Source organism: Choloepus didactylus, chromosome 1 (assembly GCF_015220235.1).
Source record: "Choloepus didactylus isolate mChoDid1 chromosome 1, mChoDid1.pri, whole genome shotgun sequence".
NCBI lineage: Eukaryota > Metazoa > Chordata > Mammalia > Pilosa > Megalonychidae > Choloepus > Choloepus didactylus.
Genome location: NC_051307.1, coordinates 23,084,716 through 23,105,295, shown reverse-complemented (window position 1 = coordinate 23,105,295; position 20,580 = coordinate 23,084,716). Strand labels below are relative to the sequence as shown.

At 37.8% G+C, this 20,580-nt stretch overlaps 1 long non-coding RNA gene across 1 annotated transcript in view; it reads left to right on the top strand.

The window, feature by feature from the left end:
* Positions 1 to 20,377, top strand: part of LOC119527047 — a 37,106-nt gene extending 16,729 nt beyond the window's left edge. The window contains exon 4 of the long non-coding RNA XR_005215306.1: positions 20,289 to 20,377. This is a non-coding gene — a long non-coding RNA (uncharacterized LOC119527047). The remainder of the gene's footprint in view (positions 1 to 20,288) is intronic.
* Positions 20,378 to 20,580: the final 203 nt, after the last annotated feature.

Here is a 20,580-nt window from a genome sequence, read left to right as displayed (position 1 = left end):
TGGCAATCCCCATTACATTGTGATGTTCTTTTTCTTGAGTGTCTCTTCAGTTATGTCATTTCTACTGTATAGAAACAGTACATCTTTTCCAGGTTCCCTTGACTTCCAGCTTCTTGCTCCTACCCACTGCTTTCTTTTTCAGAAGACCTCCAGTAAAGATTGAGACCCATCCTGATTCAGTTGGCCTCACCTCAACTAAAAATAACAACTTAAAAAAGTCCTATTTACAATGGGTTCACAGCCACAGGAATCAGATTAAGATTGAGAACATTTTTTTCCCCCTGGGGTACATAATTCCATCTACCATGCATGATGAAGTACAGATATTGATATTTGCCCAATGGTGCCCATGTCTCCATTAGTATTTAAGAAAATAATTATAGTCAAATCAAATTTTTTCTTATTAATGAAGGAGTCCAGGCATAGCTAGTTTATATTGGGTAATCCAATATAAACAGATATAAAATATTTTAATTGTACTTGAATAAAATTGACTTGGATATGTCATAGTGATGATGATGGTGTTGATGGTGGTGATGGTGGTGGTGGTAATAATGACAACTCACATTTATTAACTACTCTTTCATTGCTAGGCACTGCACTAAAGACTTTCCATGTGTGAGCTTATTTAATTCCTCAAAACAGCTCTGTAATGTATATTCTATATTCTTTTATTTTCTGAAGCTTAGAAAATATTACTTGACCTGCCTAAGTTCTTATTACTAAGAAGCAGTTTATGTAGTCATTAATGCTGTCCACTATTTCTGATTCTTTTCCCAAGCACACATTAGTATGTACTACCCCATCCACTTAAAGTTCAGTGTGTCTATGTGACTTGCTTTAACAGACTGTTTCAGGGAGACTTGTGAGAGCAGAGAATTACTTCCACTTGGAAGCTCTAAGGGAAATCGAGTGATTTGCTATAGTCTCATTCTTTTCCTCTGTCACAACAGTGGTTATGTTGGAGTAACTGGCTGCTCCTTCAGCCTGGGTCCTGGGAGAATGAGGATGACATGGAATAGGCAACCATGATGGACATGTAGTATCAGTAAGAAGTTGTATTAGTTAGGGTTCTCTAGGGAAACAGAATCAATGAGAGATATCTATGACTATAAGATTTATAAAAGTGACTCATGCAACTGTGGGTATGCACAAGTCAAAATTCCACAGGGCAGTCAGCAAACTGGCAACTCCAATGAAGATGTTCGATGAACCCCTCAGGAAACGAGCTGGCAACTTCGATGAACTCCTCAGGAAATGAACTGGGATCTTCGGTGAACGTGTTCAATGAACTCCTTGGGAAATGAACTGGGAACTTCAGTGAACTCCTCAGGAAATGCTTTGTTGGTCAGCTGAAGATGTGAAGGTCCTCTATCTGTCTCACTTAAAAGTCTTCAACTGATTGATTGGATTAAATCCAGCCAACTGCATTCTCTCATTGTGGAAGACACACCCTTCATTGAGTCATCAGTCAAAGCTGCAGCCAATTGACTGATTATTTAATAAACCAGCCTGTTGGTTTATTAGCCAGTCACAAACATCCTTGCAGCAATGGTTAGGCCAGTGCTTGCTTGACCAGACAGCTGGGTACCATCACCTGGCCAAGTTGACACATGAACATAACCATCACAGTCCACCCCTTGTCAACTTGGCAGTTATACACATCACCTAAAACCATACTTTATCTCTAAGTAGAGAACAATAACAAACATATATTTCACCTAACAATACTCCGCTGTGCAGTGTACAACTGGAAATGCACTAAATCTCTCCAGAATAGGGTACAAGTCTTTGGGTGGCATTAATCTTAAAATTGATTTTCTTTAGCTTAAATACAGCGAAATGAACAGTACAACTTATGCCATATGATAAGTGGATAAGACAGAGAAGAAATCAAAGATATTTGCTTTACAGACAACTACAAACATACTCATAAGAAAACAAGGAGGAAATATTCATGCCATCATAGTCCTCATTTCTGTAACTGGTCACATGGCCATAGTTCATATTTATCACTACCATCTTCCACTATACATTCCATGTTCCCTTTACCCTCAGCAAGCACTTCAGCTGGCCATAGTTCTTTGCCTGGTGGGGTGACCCAAACCTTCATTCCTGAAGTTTCTTGGCCATTGGTAGTCCTGCCTAGATTGGGTTGTTGCAGTTTTCCATTGACTTTAATCACAGGGCATGGTAGTATGAAGAGACACCCTAGGGGATCTCCTGTATTCCAGGAAAACTCTTCTATACTTCCATTGTGTAGTTGTAGTGCTATTTCCCCTTGATAGTCAGGATCAATCACCCCAGACTGTACAGTAATCCCCTTCCTTGCCTGTTGATTCAGATGCATAAGAAGCCTAAAATGGTCAGGTTGCAGTCTTAACTTTAAGTTCAATGGGATTATTGTTGTGTTTCCTGGTGGAAGCACTCCTCCTTTTGGAACAAAGACATGTAGACCAGCAGAGCTTAAGCCTGCAGGGACAGGAAGCAAAAATTTACCTAGTGGATCACTAGGTGTGATAGTGAGTGGTGCCACTCCTATTTCCACCCCTTGATTCCTGGACCCAAGAATCCTGGCTATGGGAGAAACAGCATCATAGAGTGGACACTGATTCAGAGCATACACAGCCTCCTGGAGAACACTGCCCCAGCCCTGCAAGGTATTGCCACCCAGTTGGCACCATAATTGAGACTTCAACAGTTCTATCAACTCAGCTGCCTCTGGATGATGGGGAACATGGTAAGACCAGAAAATTCCATGAGCATGTGCCCATTCCCTCACTTCATTTGCTGTGAAGTGGGTTCCTTGCTCTGAAGCAATGCTGTGTGGAATACCATGATGGTGGATAAGGCATTCTGTAAGTCCACGGATGGTAGTTTTGGAAGAAGCATGTCATACAGGGAAGGCAAACCCAAATACAGAGTATGTGCCTATTCCAGTAAGAACAAATTGCTTCCCCTTCCAAGATGGAAGTGTTCCAATGTAATCAACCTGCCACCAGGTAGCAGGCTGATCACCTCGGGGAACAGTGCCATATCAGGGACTGAGTGTGGATCTCTGCTGCTGACAGATTGGGCACTCAGCAGTGGCTGTGGCCAGGTCAGCCTTGGTGAGTGGAAGTCCATGTTGCTGAGTCCATGCATAATCTCCATCCCTACCACCGTGACCACTTTCTTCATGAGCCCATTGGGCAATGACAGGAGTTGCTGGGGAAAGAGGCTGATTGGGATCCACCAAATGGGTCATTTTATCCATTTGGTTATTAAAATCTTCTTCTGAAGTCACCCTCTGGTAAGCATTCACATGGGACACAAATATCTTCATGTCCTTTGCCCACTCAGAAAGGTCTATCCACATACCCCTTCCCCAGGCTTCTTTGTCACCAATCTTCCAATCATGTTCCTTCAAAGTCCCTGGCCATCCAGCCAAACCATCAGCAACAGCCCATGAATCAGTATACAAATGCACCTCTGGCCAGTTCTCCTTCCAAGCATAGTGAATAACCAGGTGCACTGCTTGAAGTTCTGCCCACTAGGAGGCTTTCCCCTCACCATTGTCTTTCAGGGACATCCCAGAAAAGGGCTGCAGTGTTTCAGCTGTCCACTTTTGGATGGTGCCTGCATATCATGCAGAACCACCTGTAAACCAGGCCCAAGTTTTCTCTTCTTCAGTCAACTGATTGTAAAGAACTCCCCAAGATGCCATAGCTGTGGGCTGGGAAAGAGAAGGTAAGGCGGAAGGAGTGGGGGCCATGGGCATTTGGGCCACCTCCTCTTGTAAGTTACTTGTACCTTCAGGACCTACTCAAGCTCTATCTCATATATACCATTTCCATTTTATGATGGAGTGCTGCTGTGCATGCCCAACCTTATGGCTTGGTGGGTCAGACAACACCCAGCTCATGATAGGTAACTCAGGTCTCATGGTAACTTGGTGGCCCATGGTTAAGTGTTCTGTCTCTACTAAGGCCCAGTAGCAGGCCAACAGCTGTTTCTCAAATGGAAAGTAGTTATCTGCAGAGGATGGTAAAGCTTTACTCCAAAATCCTAAGGGCCTGTGTTGTGATTCTCCTATAGGAGCCTGCCAAATGCTCCAAACAGCATCTCTATTTGCCACTGACACTTCCAGCACCATTGGGTCAGCTGGATCATATGATCCAAGTGGCAGAGCAGCTTGCATAGCAGCCTGGACCTGTCACAGAGCCTCCTCTTGTTCTGGTCCCCACCCAAAACTAGAAGCTTTTCTGGTCACTCAGTAAATGGGCCAGAGTAGCACACCCAAATGAGGAATATGGTGTCTCCAAAATCCAAAGAGGCCAACTAAGCATTGTGCCTCATTTTTGGTCACAGGAGGGGCCAGACACAACAGCTTATCCTTCACCTTAGAAGGAATATCTCAACAGGCCCCACACCACTGAACACCTAGAAATGTCACTGAGGTGGAAGGCCCCTGTATTTTCATTGGATTTATCTCCCATCCCCTGCCATGCAAATACCTTACCAAAAATCTAGAGTAGTTGCTACTTCTTGCTCACTAGGTCCAATCAACATGATATCATCAATATAATGGACCAGTGTGATGTCTTGTGGGAGGGAAAAATGATCAAGTTCCCTGTGGACAATATTATGACATAGGGCTGGAGAGCTGATATAACCCGGAGGTAGCACAGTGAATGTAAACTGCTGGCCTTGCTAGCTGAATGCAAACTGTTTCTGGTGGTCCTTACTAATAGCAGTTGAGAAAAAAACATTTGCCAGATCAATAGTTGCATACCAGTACCAGGGGATTTGTTGATTTGCTCAAGAAATGATACCACATCTGGAACAGCAGCTGTAATTGGAGTACCACCTGGTTAAGCTCACAATAATCCCCACTGTCATCCTCCAAGACCTATCTGTTTTCTGCACAAGCCAAATAGGAGAGTTGAATGGGGATGTGGTGGGAATCACCACCCCCACATCCTTCAAGTCCTTAAGAGTGGCATTAATCTCTGCAATCCCTCCAGGGATCTGGTATGGCTTCTGGTTTACTATTTTACTAGGCAGGGGCAGTTCTAGTGGCTTCCACTTGGCCTTTCCCACCATAATAGCCCTCACTCCATGAGTCAGGGAACCAATGTGAGGATTCTGCCAGTTTCTGAGTATGTCTATTCCCATTATGCATTCTGACACTGGGGAAATAACCACAGAATGGGTCTGGGGACCCACTGGACCCACTGTGAGATAGACCTGAGCTAAAACATCAATCACCAGACTTCCATAAGCCCCAACTCTGGTGGACCAGAATGATGTTTTGGGTCTCCTGGAATTAATGTCACTTCTGAACCAGTGTCTAATAATCCATGAAATATCTGATCATTTCCTTTTCCCCAATGCACAGTTACCCTGGTAAAGGGCCGTAGGTCCCCATGGGGAAGGCTGGGAGGAAGATTAACAGTATAAATTTTTGGCAGTGTAACAGGGTCCTTCCCGAAGGGAACCTGGCCTTCCCTTCATTCAAGGGGCTCTGGATTTGTAAACTGTCTCAAGTCTGGGAATTGATTAAGGGGCCGTGACTCTGTTTTTGTAATTCAAGGGAGACTTTTATTCACTTGACCTAGAATTCTTCTACCTAATATAGTTCAAACAAGAATTTAGTCTATTGCCATCTATTTTACTACTTGGTACTCCATGATCTACTACCCAAAGCCATAAGTCTCTGTGAGTCATATTATTTTTATTGCTGCTTTGAGCCTGTTTTCCATTATGGTAGCCATGCCCACCTTGTCTGTGGCAGTTAACTGCAGCCACTTGGCTTCCCCATTGTGTTTAAGGATTCCTGCTCAGTGACAGCAGTTCCTACAGTAATATCTGTCCTACAGAGAAGGGCAACTACAGAGCTCTTCAGGGATGATGGAGCTAGTCTCATAAATTTATTCCTCACAGTCCTGGTAAACGGTGTGTCCTCTGGACATTCCAGGGGTGTGTGAGCACGTCTTCCATGATAAATCCACTCTAACATACCAATCTCTCTAAGCCTTTGAATCCCCTCCTCCACATTATACCAGGGCAGTTCTGGCATTTCAGCCTCTGATAATGCCGGCCACCTTTTGATCCATGTTTCAGCCAACCACTCAAACTTTTAATGCCCTTTCTAACCCCTCGAGCTACATTGAATGCAGAATCTCTGCTTAGTGGGCCCATATCAGTAAATTCAGCCTGATACAACCTTATATTCCTTCCACCATTATCCCACACCCTTAATATCCATTCCCCACACATATTCCTCTGGTTTCAGTCTGTATATGTTGGAAAACTGATACAGTTCTTTTGGAGTATAGTGTACTTCCTTATGGGTCACACTTCGTACCTCATCCTTTGGGGCCTATTGGGACTTCAGTCTAGTTATAGGTCTTGAAACAAAGACTGGTGTTGGGGGTGGATCATGAGAAGAGTTAGAAATTTCCCTCAAGCCATTTACCTCAGGACATTCTGTTGCATTTTCATCTCTTAAAACAGGATTAATCTCTGCAGAGGAATGAGGGCTGCTTCCTCAGGGGAGGTGATTACAGGATTAGCAGGCACTGAAGGGTTAATCTCTTTAGGTGGAGGTTGGATCCCAGGCTCCTTAGGGCAGACTGGAGGTGGGGAAGCTGTTTCCTCAGGACAGCCCCTCTACAGGTAAATCTGACAATGACTCAGCAGAATCCAGGGTTCCAATATCCTCACTGCCATTATTATCAATCCATATTTCCCCAATCCCAAGTTTCGGGATCCCATTCTTTTCCAATCAATGCCTTTACTTTAACAGCAGACACCCTGAGAGGTTGAGATTTTAGTTTACGTTATAAATCTGCTACTTACACAATGAGAGTCTGCATCTGGTTTTCAGAAATCTCAAGCCTGTGGGCACAGGAAATAAAATTTTCTTTCAGGGCACACAAAGAAAACTTTACAACTGTCATACAGCATTTAAGTTTTGAATTTGAAGCCTTTAGTTCATCCCTTTCTCTTACAACTTTATCCAATGTATCTAAGAACAGCCAGCCAACATCATTATACCTCTTAATTCTGCAATACTCTGTGAAGATGTCAAAAACACTGCCATCCAGAGCCTTGCTTCATACAAGAGTATGATTAGGAGAGTCAGACAGTGCTATTTTGTGTATCTCCTTTGCCAACTCATGCCATGGACTGTCAGTGCCCTCTTGCTTATTGGAAATGGTGTCATTGGTGCCTTTGAATCTAATCAGAGTAGAAAACAAATTGTAAAAGCCCATTTTGGATTCTATTTCTAAAGAACCACTCCTGGTACCAAGTTGTATTAGTTAGGGTTCTCTAGGGAAACAGAATCAATGAGAGATATCTATGACTATAAGATTTATGAAAGTGACTCATGCAACTGTGGGTATGCACAAGTCAAAATTCCACAGGGCAGTCAGCAAACTGGCAACTCCAATGAAGATGTTTGATGAACTCCTCAGGAAATGAACTGGCAACTTCAATGAACTCCTCAGGAAATGAACTGGGATCTTCGATGAACGTGTTCAATGAACTCCTCAGGAAATGAACTGGCAACTTCAATGAACTCCTCAGGAAATGCTTTGTTGGTCAGCTGAAGAAGTGAAGGTCCTCTATCTGTCTCACTTATAAGTCTTCAACTGATTGGATTAAATCCAGCCAACTGCATTCTCTCATTGTGGAAGACACACCCTTTGTTGAATCATCAGTCAAAGCTGCAGCCAATTGACTGATGATTTAATAAACCAGCCTGTTGGTTTATTAACCAGCCTCAAAGGTCCTTGCAGCAATGGTTAGGGCATTGCTTGCTTGACCAGACAGCTGGGTACCATCACCTGGCCAAACTGACACATGAGCCTAACCATCACAGAAGTAAATCCTTGTTGTTTTCAGTTACTGAGATTTGGGGTTATTTATTATAACCAGTGTAATAAATAGCTAGTATAGAGATAAAGTGGTAGAGCCAAAGTGAGTCAGAATTGGCAACATGAACCATAAAACAAATTATTACACTAAGAAGTATAACTGAGAAATTAAGAATTTGCAGGTAATTATGATTACTGAATCATTATAAAAATTTTCTCACTTTCTAGTATATTAGAATAGCCCAAAGGAAGTACCTGAAATTACTGAACTGTATCCCAGCTGCCTTGATCTTTGATAATTATTGTATAACTATATAACCTTTATCTTGTGATTTTAAAAACTTTCTGACTGGCCCCACCTTTACCCACTTATCCTGTTTTACAACTTTAGTCTTGTGATCTCAAAGGCAGCCCCTAATGTTATTAATGAAGGAACTTGAGTCAATCCAGAACTAACCCACACCAATTCCTAGTCTATCTTACTAGACAAAGCTAGATCTAACCAAAATTGTCCCACCTGACATGTGCAGTAGCTTAAACTTCAACTAAGTGACCTATATGATTATAAAACTAAAAATCACAATAGTCATCATTAAGTCTGCCATTTTCTTACATACAGTGTGTGACTAAGCATGTAATCAATCTGTTCATGCTCAATAATTACATCATCTCTAACTTTGTCCCCTCAAGACATAGTACTCATTATCCTAAAACCTGCCCAACTTTTGATATTACAAAAATCTGTCAGAGTTACTGCATTTCAGGAGGACAGATTTTTAAACTGACAGGCCACCTGATCACCTGCTTCACACTTAGCAATAAACTCTTTCTGTCTTTAAAACCCTGGTGTCTCAGGAATTGGTCATTTGAATGCATCAGGCAGAGAACTCCCCACTTTTGATTATAATCAATTAGGCAATGCTGGTGGAACAAAGTCCCCAAGAAGTAAGGGGCCTGACTACCTGAAGTTCTGGAGCCCCAGCAGGACAGGTAAGCATGGTAATTGAGTCTTTTGCAACCACTAGACTCTTTTAGTCTGAAGTCTCAGCAACTGGGTTTTCTTCTCTGCTGGCACTCCAGGCCCTTCATGCCTTAAAGCTTAAAAGAGAGAAACAGTTTCCAGTTCCAGGTCCAGACATCTGACTACATGAGTGGGTCACCAAGGTAAAAGTGAAGTGAGAAGCTAGTATGGAGGTTTGAGTCCCCTGGTTTTAGGTTTTGAGGTCATGGGTCCTGCTTCCAGGATGATCCCCCTTTGCTCTGACCTCAACACCTCTCTGTTTTCTGCCTACCATTCTGTATTGGGTTTGAAGCGCAGACCTGAGTTTGTTGAGTATACTCCTGGAAAATAATCAAGACAGCAATTATTTGGTATTTAATTAAATTAAGTAACTGTTGGATGCCTGTTTAACTGTTAATTGGTGTGTTCAGTTTAATTATTAACTTATATATTACTAAATATGTAATAAGCTTTAAGTGTCTCTTTAAATTGTTAGTTGGTGTATGTGCCAGTTTGAATGTATTATGTCTCCCAGAAAAAGCCATATTCTTTGATGCAATCTTGTGGGGCAGATATATTAGTGGGGATTAAGTTTGAACATTTGGATTAGGTTGTTTGCATGGAAATGCGCCCCACCAAACTGTGGGTGATAACTCTGATGAGATAATTTCCATGGAGGCATGGCCCCACCCATTTATGGTGGGCCTTGATCAGTGGAGCCATATAAATGAACTGACAAACAGAAGGAACTCAGTGCAGCTGAAAGTGAACTTTTGAAGAGGAGCTACAGCCGAAGAGGGACACTTTGAAGAAAGCACAGGAGCTGCAGATGAGAGGCAGTTTGAAAACGAACATTGAAAGCAGACTCTTGCTCTGGAGAAGCTGAGAGAGGACAAATATCCCAAGTGCAACTAAGAGTGACATTTTTGAGGAACTGCAGCCTAGAGAGGAATATCCTGGGAGAAAGCCATTTTGAAACCAGAACTTTGGAGCAGACATCAGCCATGTGCCTTCCCAGCTAACAGAGGTTTTCTGGACACCATTGGCCATACTCCAGTGAAGGTACCTGATTGCTGATGTGTTACTTTGGACACTTTGTGGCCTTAAGACTGTAACTCTGTAACCAAATAAACCCCCTTTTATAAAAGCCAATGCTTCTCTGGTGTTTTGCATTCTGGCAGCATTAGCAAACGTCACTGGAGGATGGCATTTGGGCCATATTTTGAAAAAATTGGAAAGAGTTTAGTTATAAACCTATGAATAAAAATAAAAAAGTTGACTTCTGTAACACAATCTAGCCTCAATATGATTTAAAATCAAGAGAGGAATGGCCTAGAAATGGTTCTATAGAAAAGATCACTGTATTACAGTTAGGGTTTGTTTTATAAAAGAAAGAAGAAATGGGATAAGATGATGTATATTCAATCATTTATTAGTCTCTCTCAAAATATATTTCTATGTTTCTGTTTCTTTGGGTGTCTAACTTTCTGTGTCTGTCTACTTTTTCAATGTATATTTTCACACCTCTGAATGGTAATAGCAAATTAACAAAAAATTCTTAAAGAGGTTGATTCAAATTACTTAAAGATAAATGAGTGTATATATATTTATATATATATCTATTACTACTCCTGGAGTCTCAAAGAAAAAGGAAGAAACCATCCTCTAGGCACTAGGGTTCAAAGCCTTGGTACTTGTAATTACTGTAAACAAACTTGGACATTGGAAAGATTCTGCCACCTGGAATTTCCCAAGGCAGCAGAGAGCTACCTTGGGAATCAGCAAAGACTTTTCCAATTGTCTAGGTTATAACTTTAAGTGAAATACTTGTAATTATTGGAAACAGTTAAAAGGACATAGGAACTTTCATCAATACTAAGGCCACCTTAAAAGTCTTAAATCCTACCACCCTCATTTAAAACTTTTAAGACCAAATTCAACAGACCAGGACTCATTATTTCTGTCTCATCTATTTCTCCTCCCCACCCCCCCCTCAGAGCCTCTTAAACCTTGGTCAAATATGAATGAACCAGTCTGGGCAGCTATAGGAGAAGGGCTGTGTGCAGAAAAGATGGGAGAGGTGTAGGTTGGATTCTAAAATTCTTTCTATTGGGCCTAGAGATTAGAAGTGATAGGGACAAAAGGAATGTTACAGACTAGGCCATGTTTTGTGTACTTGCCCTGTAACTCCCCAATTTAAAATTATTTTTTTCCCTAAAAATACTTTGGCAACAGTAGTCACAAAAGACAGATCATTATTAAAACTTGAGATGAAGGTAATTGAATAAAATCCAATTACCAAATTTAAATCTCTAACAAGTAAAAAAACATATCCTTGAGAGCTATAGGAAAGTTTTTCTGGTTTTATGCTTGGGATACATTAAACAATTGTGATATATTTTCCAGAGATTGATTATCAGTATGTTTTGAGGCTATTCATAATTTTAAGATATTATGAAAACAAAGAGATTTTTTTTTAACCTCTAATGGATTAAAAAAAAAAATACAGCTGCAAAAATGCAGTGACACAGTCTAGTACTATTCCTGTTTTTATGATGATTTTTGAACCAAATAAACACAATTGTATTCTACTTGTTTATAGTCTCCCCAAATTTATACAAGTTTACTGATAAAATAAGCTAGCAAAATAATTTTTAGATGATTAAGATGGTAAAAAATATAAGCTGGTTCTTAATGAAATTAAGTTAATTTGACAAACTGTATTTTAAGAAAAATTACATTTTATAGGATGTTTAAAGACAGTATCAAAGATCTTTTTAGTAACTTGAAATATGCAGGTATGTAAACTATACAGGATGTTCTTTTTTAAGGGAAGTTGTGTAGTTTAATCCTTCCTTGAAAATGTGTAGGACAAAGCCTGGATGAATATGGAAAGTTGTGAAAGTTTATAGAAGTGAATTTTGTTTACTATAGTCAATGTTGACTGAGATTTGATAAGCTTGTCTAAGGGAGTATGGTTTTGTCTTAAAGTAAAATGGCTGGTTTTAATATGTAAGACAAGACTTGAATGGATATGAAAAGTTAAAGAAGATCTGTGAAAATGAATTCTGTTTGTCACAGTCAGTGCTGACCAAAAATTTGTTGTTTGTTTATAATTTTTAAAGAGCTTTTGTGTCAAGCTATGTATCCCTATAAAACTTAAGTTTAATTTTCTTTCTGTTAAAATAATGTAGATTGTTGGTCTGCTGTTAATGAAAATATATAAAAACTTTTTCTTAACCATCTGAGTATTCTGTGTAGAAGACAAAGATTCTATGTCATATTAGAATAATTGCCTTGTTGATGTTTATGTTGACTTTATCATCCTTTATTTTAGAAGACAAATCTTCTCACTGTTAAAGGAGCTAAATCCTTTCCTTACACTCATATTAACTCATATTTTGCTTTTTATTTGTCACTTTGGTTAAATAAGGAACCAAATATTGTTTCACAGTAATCCACTTTCCTGTCTAACATTATGTTTAAACGTAACAACTTTTGCCCTCCCCAAATAAAACCCTAAAGGATATCATTTTATTTCAAACTGTTGCAAGGGATTTGTTCTTTCATCTTATAAAAGTGAGGTGCTAAAAATAGTTTATATATTACATAGGAAGTCTTTGGGAATTGTTATAATTAAAAGGGATTTTCTAACCTTCTATTATTTAAATTACAGGTGATACGTTCTTCATATATTTAGAGATTATATAAAATTCCTAAAGACTTAACAATGTTCTCACTATCTATGTTACATTCTGATAATGATCTGCATGATGTTAGAAACAGTATGATGTTGTCAGTCATGGTTTTAGTTACTCTTAGAAGAATGTTACAGATCACAGAAATGACCAAATTTATTTGTCATTTATACTACATAGCTCTACTGCTTCTCTAAATGTACATGTGCTGGTTTGAATCTATTATGTCCCCCAGAAAAGCCATGTTCTTTAATACAATCTTTTGTGAGCAGACTTATTAGTCTTTTGATTATGGTGGAATCTTTTGATTGAATGTTTCCATGGTGATATGACCCACCCAACTATAGGTGAGACCTCTTGATTAGACAATTTCCATGGAAGTGTGACCTTACCCTTCCAGTGATTAGTTCACTGGAGTATTTTAAGAGAGCTCATGGAGAGAAGGAGCTCAGAGAAGCTGAGAGAGGCATTTTGGAGAGAAGCTAAGATATGTAATCCAGAGTTTGCCCCTGGGAGAAGCTAAGAATTGATACTGGCCCAAATGCTTGGAGACACAAGGAGATGCAAACAGAAAGGCATTTGGAGGTGCTAAGCTAAGAGATGAAGTCCAGAGTTTCCCCCGGAGAAGCTAAGAGAGGACTCCCAGATGCTTGGAGAGAAATGCCCTGGAAGAACAAGTAAAGATGCACAAGAGCTGAGAGAAAGAAGCTAAGAGAGACAGAAGCACAGAGACATTTTGGAGAAAGCCAATTTGAAACCAGAACCTGGGAGCAGAGGTCCAGAAGATGCCAGTCACGTGCCTTCCCAGCTAACAGAGGTGTTATGGAGGCCGTTGGTCTTTCCTCAGTTTAGATATCCTTTTGCTGATGCCTTAGTTTGGACACATTTAATGTTTTAGAACTGTAAATTTGTAACCTAGTAAATCCCTTTTATGAAAGCCAATCCATTTCTGGTATTTTGCATAATGGCGGCGTTAGCAAACTGAACAGTACCTATGGTCAGCTATAGATTTGGAACTTCATCTTCAACAAAAAAGGGGCTTTGCAAGAGAAGCAAGTCAGTTATATGAATTATGTTCTACCTGTTAATTAACATAACCCTGGTATATGTGTAAAGGTGAGACAGGACAAACCTTCTGCTATGGTTTGTGTTTTATGACCCCAATCTACATCAATTTCAAATGTTTTTATTTCTGGAAATAGCTTCATTGAAAAGCACTTGTCAGAAAATTAGGGCCTAGATTGTAAGCTCTTACAACAGTCACATTTATTCCTGAGCTTTAACTGTTATTTCAAAATTCCGAGATGCTTTTCTCTTTTGTATAACTTGGTAGCTCCCTGGAACTTTGGGCATCTGTATGACACCTGAGGCTCAGACCCACAGTTCTCCAGCTCTGAAAGTACTAACGGAGCAACATTAGTCCATACAGCAACTATTAAAGAAGGTAAAAAAGAGATCAGACTTCAATTAGGGATGTGAATGAGGCTGATCTGGTTAGGACTAAGATAAATCAGAATACAGGGTAAAAGATGATTTTGTCTATATTTTAAGACTTTACTTTCTGTGTGAGACTAAATGAGGAGAGATTTATTTTGTACAAAATTTAAATTTTCTGTAGCACACTATCTAATTTAGACTGCCTGGTCAACAACCTAATTCAGGTTTATTTTACATGGAACTTAGAATAAGGAATGAGATCTTGATATTCAGTACAGGTTGATGTAATGCCCTGATGAATTTCAGAGTGTTTGGGGCAGAAAATAAAAAAAAAAAAGTATTTGCATAATCCCTTGAGGGACTGGAGAAAGAATGTATGGAACTATTAAACTTCCTCACCAGGGGAATTCCTGCTATTCTCTCAAGCAATAGGGGCTCCCAAATTAATAAGCCAAGCCCTTGATCTTGAGGCTTGCCCTTATGAAATTTATTTCTGTAATGGTGAAGGTTAGCTTACTTATAAATAATGCCTAGGAGTCACCTCTGTAAAATCTTTTTGTGGCTCAGATGTGACCTCTCTCTAAGCCAAAATCTGCAAATAAACTCACTACCTCCCTATCTACGTGGGACCTGACTCCCAGGGTGTACATCTCCCTGGCAATGTGAGAACATGACTCCCAGGGATGAGCTTGGCCCTGGCATCATGGGATTGAGAAAGCCTTCTTGACCAAAAGGGGGAAAAGAAATGAACCAAAATATGGTTTCAGTGGCTGAGAGATTTCAAATAGAGTTGAGAGGTCATTCTGGAGGTTGATCTTATACAGGTTTCAGCCAAACCTTTAAAACTGCCACAGTATGCCAAGCCCCAAGCAATGGTGTTCCTGAAAACCCTAAAGAATGCCCCCATGCTCTATCTAAGACTTCATATAACTTTTTCTTAATAAGTTCATTTTTCAGAGACTTAAGCCCTCCAGATTGTTCCTATGCCAGTCAAGCCCTGAAACCCAGAGGTAGCAGTCACTCCAAGAATGACAACCAGTTTCATTCCTCCACACCATAATGTTAATGCCCCTTTTCAGCATGATATCCCTGAAAATTGAGGAATGAACAAAAGCAAAAAGGAGGTTTATAACTGAAGTATTAAAAATTAACACATAATTTTGATTACTGAATCATTATATAAGTGCTCTTCTTGCTTTCTAACATATTAGAATAGCCAGAAGGAAGTACCTGAAATTACTGAACTGTATCCCAGCTGCCTTGATCTTTGATAATGATTGTATAACTATATAACCTTTATCATGTGATTTTAAAAACTTTGTGACTGGTCCCACCTGTACCCCTTTATCCTATTTTTCAACTTTAGAGTCTTATGATCACAAAAGATAGCCCCTATAATGTTTATTGATGAAGGAACTTGAGTCAGCCTAGAACTAATCAATTGCAATTTCTAAACTGTCTTACTAGACAAAGCTGTATTTAACCAAAATTGTTCCACCTGACATGTGCAGTAGCTTAAACTTCAACCTATAAGTGACCTATACTTATTATAATACTAAAAATCACAAGAATCATCATATTAAGGCTGCCATTTTCTTACATACATTGCATGACGAAGCATGCAATTAATCTGTACATGCTCAATAATTAGATCATCTCTAACTTTGTCCTTTCAAGCTATTGTTCTCATTATCCTAAAAACTGCCCAACTTTTGATACTACAAAAATCTATCAGAGTTACTGCAGTTCAGTGATTCAGATTTTTAGGCTTATAGGCCAACTGATCTCCTGCTTCATGCTTGGCAATAAATTCTTTCTCTCTTTGAAACCCCAGTGTATCAGGAATTGGTCATTTGAGTGCATCAGGCAGAGAATCCCCTGCTTTCAATTGGAATCAGAAGCATCTGATTTTCTTGATCCTTTGTTTATACAATGTGTCAATTCAAGCTGATCCATTAGTTTGTATCTTGCCTCAAAAGTCAGTAAAGATTGTAAAGGAATATGAGCTATCTTTATTCCAGGAATGCAAGATTTATTTAATATAGGTATATCTATTAATATGATTCAAGATATCAATAAATCAAGACTAAAAATCATAAAATCATCTTCATAGAGACCAAAATGAATTTGAAAATATTTAAATATCTCATATTGAATAAAATAAACAAATAAATGAAAGTCTTTTACCCTCTGGAAACAAAATAATTCTCTTATTGTCATAAAGAATAAATAAATACATGGCATATAACAAATTTATTTGAAATACTGTAGAGGTATTCCTACCAAAATACAGACTTAAAGATATATTATTAGCATTACTGTTCAACATCATTCTTGAAAATCTAGCAAGGACTTTTTAAAAAATCTAGCAAATACTTTAAGGAAAAAAATATTAGAAGGAAGAAGGAGGAGAAAGGAAAGGAAGAGAAAACATATATTTTATTTCTATTCAGTTCAGACAAAAACTTTAAATAAACCTAAACCGTGGACTCCCAAGGTATATGGTATGCCTGGAAAAGTTACTCTAGAATATTAACATTCAATTTACTTAGCATCTTGATAAGTATGTGTTAGAGCTTTTACCAGCAAGTTGTAGCTGGTAGGCAGGCATGCATAGATCATGAGTAGAACCTATTACAATTGAGAGCACCCTAGTTCCAACAGCTCTTACAGATGAGAATGGCCAGAGGAACTTCTTGAAGGATTTGTAGGATAACTTTACCAAATAATGCTGTGTTATCAGCTGCTGGTTACATTACAGAAGCTTAAAGGCTAGAGAAACTTGCCCATCTGTGTGTAATAAGTTATATCACTTACCTATCTGATGACAAATTGTATCCTGTGGCAGTATGTGTGCAAATTTTTCTGTCAATTACATCCCTGCACAACTGTGACAGCTGGTGATTGATGATCCCAAGTGAACAAAATGAAAAATATTATGACTATTATGATAGTTTAGTGATGTTAGGTTAAGGATAACCAAAGGATTTTAAATACTAAGGGTTGTTACATATTCTCCTCCAAAACAGAAAACATAAAGGATACATTTTATTCTCAATAGCTACAAAAATATAAATAGCTTAAAATGTAGAAAAATTGTACTAGCTTACATAAATAAAACCTGTAAGGGTTTATTCAGGTACATAAGTAAAACTTTAATAACAGATTGAAAAACATACTCTAAGTCAACATTATTAACCCTAAAATTTCTTTACAAATAAGTTTATGTATTAGATGTAATTCTGAACAAAATTTGTAAAGGTCAGTTGCTGTAAATCCTCAAATACCCAGAAATGAAGGGGGGAAAAAGAGAGGAGGATTTAAACAATTCTTGAGTTATAGAGGATATATAAAGTATCATAGAATATCTAGAAGAAAAATTATGATGAAAAGAGAATGAAACAGATAAATACATAAGAATGACAGAAAATATGTAAATAAGCATCCAGTTGAGAACTTTCTAATAAAAGAACAAAATAAGCCAAAAGACAGCAGAAGGCAGCAGTTAGTAAAAACCAACAAGTAAAGCATTAGAACTAATAAATAAATAGTCTGATTTACTAAAAAAAAAAAAGATGGAGATAACACTAACTATCCTAAGGAGAAAGAAGCAGACATGAAATAAGTAATAAGGATAAGAAATAACCACAGATACAAATGTCACAAGATCGTTTTTCTCAAATTTATACAAAAACATTTGAAAAATCTTGGTGAAATCATAGAAAATATAATTTGCCAAAAGTGACTGGAGAAGAAACAGAAAAATTTAAACATTGTTTACTACAAAAAAAAAAAAAAAAGAGAGAGAGAGAGAATGTGATTTAAGAGGACCACTCCTCCACAAATACATTAAACAATTAAAAACCAGATAACTTCAAAGCCATTGAAATGGGGAAAGCCGCTAAAGCCATTAAATTGTTTTTATGAAAAAAGCATAAAGTTGATACTTAATGCTCAAAAAGTTTTCACAAAAAATTCCATAGACCGATATTTCTTAGATCATTAACAAGATCATGAACAAATGGGTTTTAATCCAGAAAACAAAAAGTATTAGCATATTTTTTCATTAGTAAATCTAAGGAAAAATAATATATTCCTAGCTCTATAGAATCAGAGAAATACATTTTATAAAATAAAATATCCATTAATGAGAAAGTCTCTTAATAAAATAGAAAAAGGTGGATATTTTAAAAACAAGATATAGCCTTCCAACCCAAATTTTAACATCCTTTTTGATGAGGCAACAACAATGCAAGAGTTCCACTACTGCTAATATTTAGCATTGTTTTGGAAGTACTAACCAATGATATTAAGCATGAGTAATGATCACAAGAAACACTGGGAAAGAAACATATTCCACATGCAAAAATTTACTATTTTGCTTAAAATTGTGATGAAAACAAGTAAAACTATTACATAAAATAAGACAATTTAGCATGATCATGATTTTCACATATAGAGAGAGCAACTAGCTTAAAGATATTATGTAAGAGACATCCCCTTTACAACAGCACACCCAGAAAATTACTAACAGGTGAGCAAGAAACAAAATTACATTTAAGAGCTATGTTAAAAAAAAGTAAAATTATAATAAACAACTCTTGAGAAATGCAGTCTAATTTTATTAAATAAGTTATACCTTACCATTTGTTCATGGAACACTAACATTATAAAGATATCAATTTCCCACAATATGTTTTATGTATTAAACTTGATCCCAATAAAAATACTAATAGAATTATTCAATACTATTGTTCAATACTAACATTAATAGGATTTTTATTGAGATGATAAAGGAACCTAAGATAATTGTTTTTAAAACAATAGTTTTTCTTAAGGAACCACAAAAAGTTTATTTAAATATGTATACAGTGAAACAAATAGGCATAACTAACTTTAAGGAGTTATTGCTTAGACTGTACAAAGCTGGAAGAGAATATAGCTTTTAGAAAAATCTGTTTAATTAACAGAATAATAAGTTTTCTTTAATCCGTCAAAGAGCTGCAGTCACAAGGAACTAAGCATACTGAATTCCAACACATAGCAAATCCCTCTGAGGAAAGAAAAGACACAAAATTTTTCACCTATGGCAGAGCACTGAGAAAAGAGTTGGCTACTATGAAAGTGGTATGAAGGAAATGGTTAAAAATGTATGAAATTATTAAAGCCCCAAAACATGTCAGTTTTGAATCTTTAATAGATTGAACATAAGGAAGTCCACATTTACTCACAAGCCAGGAGCCCTCTTCCTCTTGGTGATTCATAGGGACAAAACCCCACCCATTTTCTGGACTTATCTCTCATAAGAAGCCAAAAGTATTGGGGAATGATCCACTACTTCTGGGTATGGAATATATAAAATAAGCTGTCTTCCTTGAGGAGGAGAAGGAATTACAATTTCCCACCCTGGTCTCAAGCAAAGGTTAATTGCCACGAGGATGGAGTAGGCAGGAACAAAAAACTGCATCAGGCTTGGGATCCTGCAGTCTTACAAAGTGGAAGTCAGTTACAAATAGATGAGCACAAAATTCTCTTTTTGCTCAAGACAAAAGGCTGAATGAGGAAAACAGAAAAGCCTAACATTTTGTTTAATTAACATGTTGTAACATCCTTTACTCTCTTGCTTGCCTGAAAACTTTATTTTCAGTCCTTGGCTCTTATGGATGTCTCATTTGTGAAAAAATGCAGGTGATGCCAGTTCCTCCCCACCAGCACCCTTCCACGCACACACACACACACACACACACACACACGCACACACAAGAAATAGGTTGAGTTAATAACAAGCACCTTTCTTCTATTTGTGTTATTATATACTTAGTTCTTTTTATTACCTTTGACATATATCAGATTGCTGCAATTATTTGGTTTCTTATATGATTTACCCACTGGAGTGTAAACTCCTCCAGAATAAGGGGTTGTGTTTTATCTTTACCTGCGAATTTTTGTTGAATTCTCAACCAACAAATGTTTATCTCAACTCAATTAAAATGAAATGCATTAAGGCCAATATGAGAGTGATGGCTTTCAAAGGAAAGCACATTCCTTAAAGGATATTTTTTCTGATGCAAGAATTATTTGGAGTACTTTTAAAGTTTTATTTTTCATAAGCTACAAGTTTATATTTCATAAGTAATGTTTTTACAGTTAAAATAATAATTATTAAGCTAGTATTCAATCTTTATAGATAAGGACTCTTGAATATAAACATGTTTGAGAATGGAGAGTTGGTACTTAACATTTATATTACAGTATTTAAACATTAGTAGATTTATATTTCTGTTTCAGGTAGATTGCTTTAAGAGCCCTCATGCTGAAAACAACTAAAAATGCTGGAGGAAATATTTTTAAAAGTCTTTATGAATGCATTTGTGAACAAGCAAGAAAGTAAAGAATTCTCAGGAGCCAAAAATGAAATGAAATCTGGAATCTGAGGGAAACAAAACTCAGAAGCCAATTCCCCTTGAGGAAACTTCTTGTGTGGGTAAGTTTGTTTTCAAGGACTGTTTGGAAGTGGGAACAGGAGATAAACCCCAATCTATACAAGATGGAATGCTCACAGGGGACCAACCCTCCATAG